This window comes from Petaurus breviceps, unplaced genomic scaffold (assembly GCF_028583685.1).
Source record: "Petaurus breviceps papuanus isolate PSGF00001 unplaced genomic scaffold, PetGlider_PUasm1.0 91133, whole genome shotgun sequence".
Lineage (NCBI taxonomy): Eukaryota > Metazoa > Chordata > Mammalia > Diprotodontia > Petauridae > Petaurus > Petaurus breviceps.
The window spans coordinates 84,269,992-84,283,740 of NW_027187419.1; the positions used below are offsets into that span (position 1 = coordinate 84,269,992).

A 13,749-nucleotide genomic window follows, 5' to 3' on the forward strand; every position below is an offset into this window, starting at 1 on the left:
CCATGTCTCCTCAGTCCTTGGCAGCTCTGAGTGGCAGCTCTCAAAGTTCTGGGCAATTCAAAGTGGCCCTCAGCAATCCTCTCAGTCTCTCTCTGCCTCCAAAGGTGCTGCTTCCAAAATATTCTTCTGCCTCTCTCTTGTGTCTCTCCAAATCTACGTCACCAGCTCCTCCCAGTTCAGCACTCTCTTTTCACATCAACAAGTCCATCCCACAAGCAGGATTAACAGGCTCTGGGTTTTAACACAATCAAACCAAAAACCAAGCCAATACAGGGGAATCTTTAAATGCCATTCCTATTACAGGAGGGAATGACATACACACTAAATAGGGTATCTCACCCTACAGGAGAGTAGGGGGGGAATGGGATGAGAGGGGATGATGGAAAGGAGGGCAGGCTGGGTGGGAGGGAAGTTGGAAGAACCCACTTTTGAAAAGGGACGGGATCAAAGTAGAGAATGGAATAAGTGGGGGGTGGTATAGGATGGAGGGAAATATAGTTAGTCTTTCACAATATATCCACTATGGAAATTATTTGCATAGCTACACATATACAACCTATATTGAATTGCTTATCTTCCCAGTAAGGATGGGTACTAGGGAGGAAAAGAATGATTCTGGAATTCAAAGTTTTAAAATCAAATGTTTAAAATAAATATTATTATTATTTTACATGTAACTGGGAAATAAGATATACAGACACTGTGGCATAGGAACCACCATGCTCTACTGGAAAGTCAAAGGGGGGCTGGAGGAAGATATAGGAAAGAGCAGATTGGGGGAGGGGATATTCAGTGGGATCACTGTTTTGGGGTGGTGGGTAGGGGAAAAATGGGGAGAAAATTTGTAACTCAAAATCTTGTGGAAATGAATGATGTAAATTAAAAAATAAAAAAGAGAGAGAAAAATTCAGGTCAGGTGCCACCTCTTCTATAAAGTCTTCCTTAATCCCCATAGGTTCTGATTGTCTCATCTTCCAACTACCTTGTGTGTATACTTGTTGTTCAGTCATTTTCAGTTGTGTCTAACTCTTCCTGGAGTGGTTTGCCACTTCCTTCTCCAGCTCATTTTATAGTTGAGGAAACTGAGGCAAACAAGGTTATTAAGTGACCTGCCCAGGGTCACACAGCTCATGTTTGAGGCCAGATTTGAACTCAGGAAGATGTCTTCCCAATTCTAAGCCCAATGTTCTATCCATTTTGCCACCTAGCTGTACTCTACTGTACCTGTTGTAGCTCCAACTTTTCCCCAGTAGAATGTAAGCTCCTTGTGGGCAGGAACTATACATGTTGTACTTTTTATCCCCAGGGTGTATTTAGCTGTGCCCAGTACATAGGAGGTTGTTAGTAAGTGTTTGTTTATTTACTGTATTCTCTGTCTTATCCTGCCTAGCTAGGTATGGATGAGTGTTCCATCTACCTTGAGAGGCTCTTCAGGATCTCTGAGTCCTCATTTTGGGGACCAGACAATAGTTTCTTTATATCAAGTCCCCAGGGCATGATGGTCAATAAAGTCAATGTTAGTCAGACCAGATTGTTGGGAGCTTGATTCTGTTTTCTGATACAAGTTAAGCATCTCAGACAATAATAAGCCAAAATCTAGATCATTCACACAGCTGGATTTCGATCTTTGAAAGGAGTTCTTTGTCAAGGCAGAGCACAGCCTGGCTGCAAGGTCAGGGGGTGGGGAAGCGGGTGGCCCAACCACATAGAAGGGCGTCTCTGCTCCAGGCTTTTGGGAAGGAAGGACAGGGATGGGTGGGAGGCTGTACCTGTCTGAGATCAGTACTGAACTTTGGGGCTCTGAATGAGCTGGCTTATAATGGACACTGTCTGAACAAGATGGCCCCTGAAAGCCATGGAGGGGACAGGCAAATTTTCAGTAACTATGCAGGACCAATAGTCAGTTGACCTCAGGCTAACTTTCATTTTCTATTTTTTTGGGGGGGTTAGAAAGGGACTCACAAGAAGGGAGAAAAAAGAAAATTGTCAGAAGAGAAACCAAATTGTAGAAAAACTAGCAGCCACATTGAAAAGAAACTTATTCTACTAATTAGGCAAGTGATTTCTTTGGTCCCATCTGGCTCTGAAACTCCATGATTCTAAGACTATGCATGAGGGTAGGAAAGAGATTCTCTGGGCAGAGAATGGAAGAACCAAATAATAGCTAGTATATATATAATGCTTTAAAGTTTGCTAAGGACTTTTGCAAATATCTCATTTTCTCCTTTCGACGACCCCTGGCAGGTAGTTGTTGTTATTACCTCCATTTTACAGGTGAGGAAACTGAGGCATACAAAGGTTAAGTGGTTGGCTCAGAATCACATAGCTAGGAGGTTTCTGAAGCAAGATTTGAATTCAGTTCTAGTACTCCATACACTACTCCCAGCTGCCTTACTACCAAAATCCTACCAAGCACTCTTGTTTCAAGTCTCCTGTTTCTTGAAGCCAAGGACTATGCCTGCCCCCGTTATTGGAGGAAAGTGGCACATTACTGCTCATAGGACTATGTTTGGAAATCGAGGAAAAAGAGATGGGTGGGGGGCAAGGCTTGTTCACATTCGGGGTCTCAGACCTTGGTATGCATAGGGGGAAACTGAGGCCCGGAGTGGGTGTGGGGGTTTGTGTGTGTGAGTCACTGGTCTCTTAGATTTCGTGGAAGGGATCTTAGAGGTGGTCTAGTGTGAGCTGCTCCATTTTATAGGTGGGGAAACTGAGGCCCAGAAAATCGAGTACACAGGGAGTAAGTGGCAGAAGTGGAATTGAAGCCTCTCCTCCCCTTTCCCCAAAGTCCCTTGTGCTGATTTGCTCCAGACCCCTAATTTAGCATCAGACACCTCTCTGTCCCCCTTCCCCATCCCCCCCAATAAAGACCCCTGCCCTCTGATCCCTCTCTTCCCATCTGTCCATCCAGGGGGAAGAATGACCACAGCTCAGAGCACCTGAGACCCCAGCACAGGGCAGTCCTGGGGGCCCAGTATGTGATCTGCCCGGCAGCACCAGATTTTTTATGATGAGTTCTTAACACAAAGTGTTTTGAATCCACTCACCTCTCCCATTGAAAGAATGGTGGCAAAAAAAGGAGATTGCCATTTTGTGGCACCTCAAGGAACCTCTTGGATTGTGAAACATTATCTAAAAGAATCGGGGTGGAGGTCTCCTATGGGCACTGTATAACTGAAATCTGCCTTGGAGATGCCAAGTGGGAAGTCCACAAGGGAGTGGGAGAGTCTGAGAAATTCGAGAGCATCGTCCTCACCGTGCCTGTTCCCCAAATCCTTCAACTCCAGGGTGATGTGAAGAACTCAATTAGCAAAAGTCAGAAGCAACAACTGGCATCAGTTCCTGCTGTTTCTCTCTGGGCCTCTCTTATGAAGCTGGCACTCAGACTGACGTCTCCTGGGTTGCCCTGTACCTCCTCAACAACTCCCTATATCTGCTTCATCTCCAGAGATAATAGGAAGCGGGGAGTGGATGCAGATGACTCAGGCCCCTCAGTGGTCATCCCCACCACCACCTCCTTTGGAATGGAGAGCTTGGAGGAAAGCACTGAGGACATGCAGGAAGCGATGCTGCAGCCAGTGAGCAGCATCCTGCCGGGCCTGCTTACAGCAACCAGTACCACGGGCCACCAGTGGGCATGCTCTGGGTGACACAGGCCATCCCCAGCTGCCCAGGACAAATGACTCTTCATCACAACCCCTCGCTCATCTGTGGGGGGGACAGCTTCACTCGGTCCAACTTTGATGGGTGCCTGGAATCCTCCCTATGCATCGTGGAGGCCGTGAAACCTCATCTGCAGAGCCCACGTCACTCTGACTTTCTCTCTCGTGACCCCTAATTGAGAGCTGATTTTCCCCAAAGGACTTGAGCCTATTCTTTTTTCTTCAGAATATCTTCTTCTACTTTATTGAATAAAATTCCAAGAAAGTTGTCCAGAGAGAGAGAGAGAGAGAGAGAGAGAGAGAAACATGGGTGCTCAATAGCCTGGGACAAGGAAGGTGGAGAGAGGAGTGAAACAGGGTCAGCTTGATCATAGCTCACTGATGCTGTAGCCTGGAGGTGTATAGGTGATGATACCACTAATGCTTCTTCTGTGACAGGGCATATTTGTTGTAGGAAACATTATGGAGAGGGCACTAGACATGACTGAAACAGCTGAACAACAAACTCTATGCTACATCAACTACAGTGTTAGTACTAATAGACAAACCGCCAATAGAAACACTCACTGAAAGAGTTTTGGAGGAGACATGCTGATTTTGCCTCGCCACCACTCTCTTGGATTCTAGTCTGGCTCTAGCTCGGGTTCTGAGAAATCAGACTGCACACAAAACCACACAGCAGCATTCTGCTCTATCCAGAACTAGTGGCCAATTAGGTGGGTAGGCTTTGGGGTGAAAGGTCAGAAAGGAAACAGAAGCCTTTAATAAACATATGCATCTACATGAACAGACCCCAAATGTTGGGTTTTTTTTGTTTTTGTTTTTTTGCTTTTTGGAGGGGGGAAGGCAGGGCAATTGGGGTTAAGTGACTTGCCCAAGGTCACATGGCTAATAAGCAGTAAGTGTCTGAGGTCACATTTGAACTCAGGTCCTCCTGACTCCAGGGCCGGTGCTCTATTCACTGGGCCACCTAGCCACCCCCTCCCAAATGCTTTTAATGACACCACTCATGAGCATAGACTTGGGCATCTTCCCAACCCACATGTAGAGAAGCAGGTTGAGTCCCTGGAAAGCTGCTTGCTACTGCTCCCCTCGGGGTTCTAGGGGATGTTAATGGGTGCAGGGGTGGGCGAAACGGCGGCCTCCAGGTCACATGTGACCTTCTAAGTCCTCAGGTGAGGTGCGGCCTTTTGACTGAGTCCAAGTTTTACAGAACAAATTCTTTTATTGAGGGGATTTGTTGTGTGAAGTTAGATTCAGTCAAAGGACTGCACTTGAGGACCTAGAAGGCAAGTGTGGCTTTGAGGCCAAAAGTTCCCCACCCCTGATAGTGAGTGGTTTGTTAATACTATAGCTCACAGGACCCTACTGATGTGCTTCCTTCATTAATTATCAACTAATATCAATAAGTCAGCCAGACTTAATTAGCTGAGGATATTTACTAAAGTAATGTTCTGAACAGGGCCTGACTCAGACCAGTGCCCTGGCAGTAGCTGAAGACTGATATTGCAATGAAACCATCTACACTCAACAGTTCACGAAACAAAATTTACTTAGCCATGATAGGGAAAGGATATTTAACCAGAATATGAATTAAGGATAACGTGAGTTCATTCAGTTAAAAAACAAACCTCTCCTATTTCTGAGTTTCCCATAGTGCTTTGCCAGCCAAGCAGCAAAGAGTACCTGGAGTTCATGTCTGTTTGTACTCAGTGGCCAGGAACCAATGGCAACAGGCAGAGCCTTCAGTCCTCTGAACCAATGAAATCTTGAGGATACCTTTTAAGGAAAAAGTAGCCTAATTTGCATGGATTGGGGGGGGGGGGGGGGGGGGTTAGGATATTGCACCTACCATTGCACACCCTTTGATAGGGTCTCATAAGGTCTGTCACTGCTCAACACTGATATCAGGGATGCAAAAGCTTGACATAGAAAACACTGAAGGAAGAAGAGAGAAACTGAGGCGGAGGGATGGCAAAAACAAAGCAAACCCGGTAACAGGGCCCTGGAGGAGTGCCTGACCCGAGAGAACAGAGCTCAGAAATCCAAGGCTTAGACTGCTTCCTCCCCCATCGTTTCTGAAGGACTGAGTCCCAGCTAAATGATCTGGTCCATGCTGTAGATGATACCACATCCTTGTTGTTTTCTGGGGAGCAGAAGCAATAGCAGCACCAGGAAATTCAGGGCGACGGGAAGCTGATGACATTCCTAGCATCATCACCATTCCTCATCCCAGGTCAGAGAGGACTGCCTGGCACCACCACCCAGTTTTGTTTCTCTAGTCTTCTGGTCAAGACCAACCCCTACCTGAAAACTCCATGGAGGATCTGGGAGTATTACACCTTTGCGTGATTAAAGGCCTCTGACAAACTGCCCCATTTCTATGGGGGTGGATGGATAGTTAGAGAGTTTCACCTTCCCCTCCATTGAAGGAAAGCAAGACCCCTATGAACAATTCCACTGCTTGGCCATCTAAACCCTCCCTGGGGAGGAATTGTCCAACCATTGGATACTGTACTGGTGGCAATATGGAAGGGCCAAACAGCTCTGAACCATAGTAAGCACGGGTCTAAAGTTGGCTTCCCAGCTAGAGAATGGCTAAACAAGATGTGGTGTATGATTGTAATAGAATATTATTGTGTTATAAGAAATGACGAGCAGGAAGACATCAGAAAAACTTGGAAAGACTCCATGAACTGATGCAAAGTAAAGTGAGCAGAACCAGGAGAACATTGTACACAGTAACAGCAATACTGTATGATGAAGAACTGAGAATGATTTAGCTATTCTCAGTAATACAATCATCCCAGACAATCCCAAAGGACTCTTGATGAAAAATGCTCTCTACCTCCAGAGAAAGAACTGATTATGTTTGAATACAGATGAAGCATGCTATTTTTCACTTTATTTCATTCTTTTTCAAGTCTTCTTGTACAAAATGCCTATATGGAAATTTTCACATGATTGCACATGTATAACCTATATCTGATTGTTTACCTTCTCAGAGAAGGGACAAAGGAGGCAGAGACAGAATTTGGAACTCAAAACTTAAAAAAAAAAACAACAAAGATTGTTTTAATGTGTAATTGGGGGAAAGTTTTAGATAGATAGATATAGATAGATATTGAGATAGATAGACAGACAGATAGATAGATATGTGTGTCTGTATGTGTACATGTGCATATGTGTATAAGTGTATTTCTTTTAAATAAAGTTGACTTCCCTTTGCCACTGACTGACCACATCAGTGCCCCCTCTGCTGAGGACCATCTCTCTACTCACTTGGCTGCCTCTGGGCTGCCACTACCACTGGGGCTAACATTGCTGCCTGCCACTAGCTGCCACTGACTGCTGCCTATTCTGCAGAGTCAACCATTTCCCCATTGTTCCCTGGTGCTGAGGCCTGAGTGTAGTTAAGGGTTCTGCCACTCCTCTCTGTGGCAGAACAAGATCAATGACTACTGGGATCTGAGCTGTTGCTGACCTGTGCTGAGCTAAGCATTGCCCCCTTATGCCAGGAATGAATATTGCCCCCTATCCTGGGATTTACTCTGACCCCCTATACCTGGCCAAGCATCCTTCTGCTATGCCCAGGCCTCGCTCCTCTCCCTATCCCAACCTCCATGCTAGGGCAGAGTTTCATCACAGGCTGGTTCTGCTACTACCCTCCCCCAGTCCCCACCCTGTGCTCTTAGAGCAGGAACACCATTGGTACTGCCACCCCCTGCTATCCAGGGACAGCTCCTGGCAGTTCTTTTCTCCCCTCTGTAGAGCCCTTATGAAATTCTCCTTAGGCATGGGGTAACTTTCTGCTGGGCTTTTTGTAGGATTTTGACCTCACTTTCCCCCTTGGGTTTAACTTGTCTTTAGCACCCAAGGCAGACACCAACCACGGCTGCTCTGTGTGACTGAGCTAGGATTCCAAGAAGACAGAGAGGTTCTGACCCTGTGAGGTTCACAAAGTCAATTTGTGGTCAGGGCGGAAGAGAGGAAGTCACTCGAGGTTTCTCCTTTCCCACCTCACCCCTGCAGGGATTGGCTGGAACTGATGGCAGAAACTGAAATATTCAGACTTCCAGCTGGCTTCAGAACTGGCTTGGTTTTTTATACAAAAACCACAGGACATGACTGGATGTACACTAGTTCAATGTCTTGATTGATTCAAAAGAAATGTGTAGGCTTTGCTCACACCTAGCTCATCTCTCTGATTGATTGAGGTGTTCTCACCTGCTAAAGTTATCCACATCTTGTTAGTGATTTTAAGTGGGGTATGCTAATGATTGATTAAATTGAGACCCACCCTTAGAGCAGGACAGGAGCTGGTGGAACTCCTTTGGTCCAAGGGATGGCTTTTATGGACTTACTAGTTATTCTGGTCATTTCTGTCATTTCTCTTCTCTGACACCTCCCCCCAGGAGCCCAATTTAACTAGCCTAAGTAGCCCCACATTGTATGAATCCTGAGCATAAATAAAACATGGCTATTCACACAGTGAATAAAAGCTAACTAATTCAGCACTGCAGTCAAAAGAATTCTCTGTTAGCAGGCTTATCGGCTCAACTACAATGCAGTAATCATTGATGTTGGTAATAATCATCCTTGAAGGTCCTGCAAAGTCCTTGAAGGGCCTTCTGAGTCATCAAAGAAAGATTAAATTATGTTCAGTATAGTTTCAGTGTTACTGTCCAGTCCCAATGTAATTAGGAGGTAATCAGCCAAGGTCTGGCTATTAAGGCCAAGGTGAGCACCAAATAACAGAAAGGACTGAAGTTCATTCATGGGAAGGTTATGAGGGCGATCCAAAAGACTGAAAGTCTAAACTTAGTTCCAGGACAGAAAATTCAAGTGAATAAACATTTGCTAAGCTCCTGCTATGTGCGAAGGAATTCTAGGCTCCCAGGACACAAAGACAAAGAATGATACAGTCCATGCCCTCAGTGAGTTTACATTCTTCTGGGATGGGAGTGGAGGTAGAAGATACAAAATGCACACAAGTAACTAAATACAAAGGAATATCAAGTAAATGTGAAGGAGAGAGTCCTAAACCCTGGGGGAATCAGGAAAGACCTCCTAGAGGAGCCTTCCCTTAAATTGTGCTTTGAAGAGAGTAAGGTAAGTACATATTGAAAGCTAAGGAACCAGGGCAGGATTATGAAACAAGAAAGACTTTGTTGTACACTGCTAGAGGAGCAGCTGGGGGTGTAGTGGATGGAGCGCCTGGCCCAGGAGTCAGGAAGACCCAAGTTCAAATCCAGCCTCAGATACTTACTAGCTTTGGGACCCCGTGTTGGCCTCAGTTTCCTCATCTGTAAAATGAACTGGAGAAGAAAATGGCAAATCACTCTGCTATCTTTGCCAAGAAAACCTGAAGAGTCGGACACAACCGAGCAACAAGGATGCTTTTATTCGCATATCCAAGCCCACCAGTGCTGGGACAGAAGCCTCTGCACACGTCCTTTGACTGGGTCCATACAAGTTCAGGGTATTTTATTCAATTCCTCTTAAATGGATCTGTGATCTCATGCATTTGGATGATCCCCCCCAATAATCCACATGAACATCTATCCATAGCTAGCTACCAAGCCTGGGTGACTCTCCTGTCCTCCCACAAATCTGCCAGAGAAGGGCCACCCAACGGAGTGCAGCGGCTGTTAGACCAGGGCAGCACTCATGCGACCCACCAGTCATACCTCTCCCTTCTCACATGACCAGCCATCTCCCGATGTCTTTGACTCTGATTTTTCACTGAGGTTCCTCTTGCCCTGTGTGTTGTAGCCAGCTCACACCTACCGTGTGTGCTCCATTCCTCTTGTATGACACTCATGTTCATAGACAGTTGTGTTCTCTGTGCTCCAGCCATACAACAGCCACTGGTAGAATATCAGGGATGGGCCCTTGTGTCTAGGAAAATCTTAGAATCATTGAAGGAGCTTTGCTAATTCCCCAAAGGCAATCCATTCTCTCTCTTCTTCCCAATTCAGGTCCCAATTTATTGTCTATTTGTATATCTGTCTCATAGGCATTTTAAGAATATTCTGTGGTATTTAAATTTTTTGAACTCTCAAAAACAAAAAGATGAAAATCAGGTATGGCAGATATGAAAATTCAGTTAACCAGAACATCTGATTATTATTATTATTATTAACAACAACAACAACAATAATAACAACTATCACTTATATAGCACTTTAAGGTTTGCCAAGCACTTTGCAAATATCTCATTTGATCCTCACAACAACCCTGGGAGGTAGGTGCTATTATTATCCCCATTTTACAGATAAGAAAACTAAGGCAGGCAGAGCTTAAGTGACTTGCCCAGGGTCACACAACCAGTTAAATGCCTGAGTTTAAATCTGAACTCAAGTCTTCCTTACTCCAGGTCCAGCACTTTGTCCTTAATGCCATCTAGCTGCCTCAATACCCTATTCATTGACCATTAAGACTATCTAATCTTCTAATTTTATTTTATTGATGTCTTGTGATCACATCACATTAATTTCTGGATATTACCATTTCCCTTGCCCTCCAAAGTGAACCCTGTCTTATTACAAAGAAAGATACTTAAGCAACAACAAGAACTTCTGTTTTTCAAGTGTCTAATTATGTGGGTAACATTCTGCTCTGACAGCCCCCCACCTCTGGACCAAGAGGAGGAAGGAATGCTTCATTCTCTGTTCTCTTGTACTATTATTATTCAGCCCCTTCATTTTATGGAGGAAGAAACTGAGTCCCAGAGAGGTTAAGTGAAGATAAATAAAATGGTGGCCATAGCACAGTCTCCATGATACTTCTACTATGATAGCCCCTAGTTTAAAACTATCATCATCTACACCGTTTCCTCAGTACTCTTGCTTCAGACTGCTGTATGAGGAAATTAGCTTTCAAAGGAGGTCTGAATGCTTTTCCAGTGTTCCAAAGACTTCATCAAAATGAAAACTTCCTCTCTCATTTCCATCTTTCATCAGAAATTCAGCATATCCCCACATTTAACCTTCAGAAGCAAATGCAGACAAATGCAGAAACGAAGGCAGACAAGTGCATTCTCTCTTTCCTTCTCCTTTCTCTTTGACACACACACTCTCTCTCTGTGTCTCTCTTTGTGTCTCTCCCTCCTTCCCTCCTTCTCCTCCTCTCTCTCTTTCTCACTCTGTCTCTGACTCTCTCTCTCTCTCTGTCTGTTTCTCTCTATCTCTTTGAGCTTGAGAGCATAAGAATAGCTTGAGAAGGTGAATATAGAGCAGAACATTTGGAAAATGAAACCTAAGGGTAAATAGGTCTCTAAGATGCTTTGGAAGAAATTTATTCTTTATGTAAAATAACCTGATTTCAGGGAGTCATTAAGCCAAGTGAAGAAAATTATTGAAATTCCCTGCATAGGAAGAAAGGCCATAATAATTAAGAGCATTAAACTTTCACAGAAATCACTTGCATACAGTCTGCCTGAGCTTGATCATTACTGTTTCCCAAGTTTTGTGAATAAAAGAACAGACTCAACTCAGTAGTGAGAGAGCCAGGGAAAAGACACAATGGCCCCCAGTGCAGTTTTACAGGGATCTCTTTTCATAGCCTTTTTGACCATGTAACAGAACAAGAGTGAAAAAGTGATTTAAGGTCCCTAAAAGGAAGTGGAGCATGCCCTAGGAAGTTGTGCTTGTCACGATGCTGTTTAACATTTTTATCAATGAATTGGAGAAAGAACACGTTTAACAAATTCATAAATGGCACAGAGTTGGGAGGGACAGCTAACACAATGGATTCGGAAAGAGCCTGACAGCTTAGAATGGTGGAGCAAATCTAAGGAAATAAAATTTAATAGGGATAAATAGAGCCTTACTTTGGTTTCCAAAAAATCAACTTTCAAGTAAAAGATGGGACATCAATGGCTAGACAACAAACTGTGTGGTTGCAGATTTAGGACTGCAAGGGATCTTGGAGCTCCTGTAATCCTGCTCCATCATCTGAAAAATATTCATTTGAAAAACATAGCTAGTGGAGCCAGGTAACCCTGGAGTCAGGAGGATCTGAGTTCAAATCCAGCTTCAGGTACTTGATACTTTCTGTATGACTGTGGACAAGTCACTTAACCCTGATTATTTCACAAAGAAAAGAAAAATGCTTGAGGATTTTAATGAACTACAAGCCAACAATAACAAGTCAACAAGTGTTTAAGAACTTACTATGTACCAGGTGCTGTGAAAAGCACAGGGAATACCATTACAAGGAAAAGGAAAGACAGTCCCTGCCCTCATGGAGTTTATATTCTAATAGGAAAAGTCAACATATAAGAAGACGCTGAAAAGTAGAAGGCTTCTTGTAGGGGGCATGGCACAAAAAGTCAGAAAAGACAAGAATATAGTCCAGAGAGGAAGGAGGACATGGCTGACCTGGGCATCCTCCTTAAAAATAAAGTTCTAGCAGGAGCCGACTAATCAGAAGAAGCTACAGGGATTGTGGGGGAAGTGAGGGGAGGGGAGGGAAGAGAATGAACTTCCAGAGTAAAGAGGTTTCTATGGCATAGTAGAGGAAATCTGCAGAGAGGAGTGCAAACTGCAGAGGAATGAAAAGTGAAATATAAATCAACAGAGTGCTATGGCAGCCAAGATAGTTAATGTCATTCATGCTGCATTAATAAAGCCACCATGTTCAGGACTAGGCAAGGGAAAGTGCCACTCTATTCTGTCCTGAACACCTCAAAGATGACATTCATTTCCGAGCAAAACGTTTTAGCAGGGTGCTAACAAGTTGGACAGCTTCCAGGGAAGGTAGCTGGGGAGGGGGAGAGAGCCTTGAATTCATGCCAAATAAGGATTAGTTGAAGAAACTAGAGTTGTTCAGGCTGGAAAAGAGACAGGGGGAAGATGAGAAAGTCTACAAATATGAGAAAGGCTGTCACATGGAAGAGGAGTTGGAAAGTCTTTGACCCTGGCGAAGAAGAATTCTGATTGGAAGTTGCAAAATGGCAAATTTAGGACTAATAATTAGAACTAATCAAAAGTAGAATGGCTGTCTCTGGAAGTAGTAGATGAGTCCTCAGTGGAAGACTCCAGGTAAAGGCTGGCTGACCTCTTGTTTGTGGAGGATCACCTAGTTCAAGTATAGGCTGGGCTAGATGGTCCCTGAAATCCCTTCCAGTTCTGAGATTATGGCATTCTGCATGCTTACATTGATTGATTAGTGGTGTCTAAATGCACAACTTAACCAATCAAGAAGTATTTATTGCATTAGTATTTGAAAAACACAAATGTAGCATGTGTCACCCGGCCAATAGGGACTATTCCTTAGAGCAAGTATTGATATTCCCTGCCTGGTTCCAGTCCACCCCATGGCAGCTTGGAGAGGGTTTACTTCCAGAATTGTCAGCCAACTAGAACCTTGTACTACATGATGAGAGAAGCCTTCTAATTGGCAGCTGAGCTGGAAGAACTGATGCCTCAGAGGCTATGCAGAAACAAGTGAACTTCGGAGAACTAGAAGCTGGTTGGGGGTGGAGCTGCCAGACCCATTCATCAATCTAGCCTTCCTGATGTTGGAGCACATGGCAGCTATGGACCCTGTCAGACGTAGACAAGTTTGAGTTGGTATTGAGCTGCTTCTCTCATATTTCCTTCCCTGGATCACTAACCTCGAGATAGATGTATATAGATGACAACATTGAAAGTTCTGAAAGGTCTAAAGGTCCTGGGTGAAAGGGTGCAGCTGCAATGCCCTTAGATTGTAGTGGCTAGTAGCAGGGGAAGCATTTGCATTAGGAATGGAGACACATTAAAAACAAACAGTTCAGAAAGAGGAAGAGAGCAGATTCAGGGATTGTGACTGCTTATACCACAGAAGAGTGACAGCTATGGACTCAGGAAAGAAGGAGACCCTGGGAGCCCAGGTGAGCAGTCCATCCAGTGGGGATGAGCTACCCAAGGGAAACTGTGAAAGCAGAAAGAAAAAGGACTTCTGGGTTCTGAATCACCAAGAGTTGTGCATTACTACACACTTGTCTCACTATCACTGTACTGTCAAGTCTTCTTCTGCACTCTTCTCATGGATACTATGTGTATCTGAATGAGAACATATCCTAGACTTTTAGGGAGAACAT

At 44.3% G+C, this 13,749-nt stretch overlaps 1 pseudogene; it reads left to right on the forward strand.

Moving 5' to 3' along the window:
* Positions 1 to 1,839: 1,839 nt before the first annotated feature.
* Positions 1,840 to 3,838, forward strand: LOC138155155 (renalase pseudogene; annotated as a pseudogene).
* Positions 3,839 to 13,749: the final 9,911 nt, after the last annotated feature.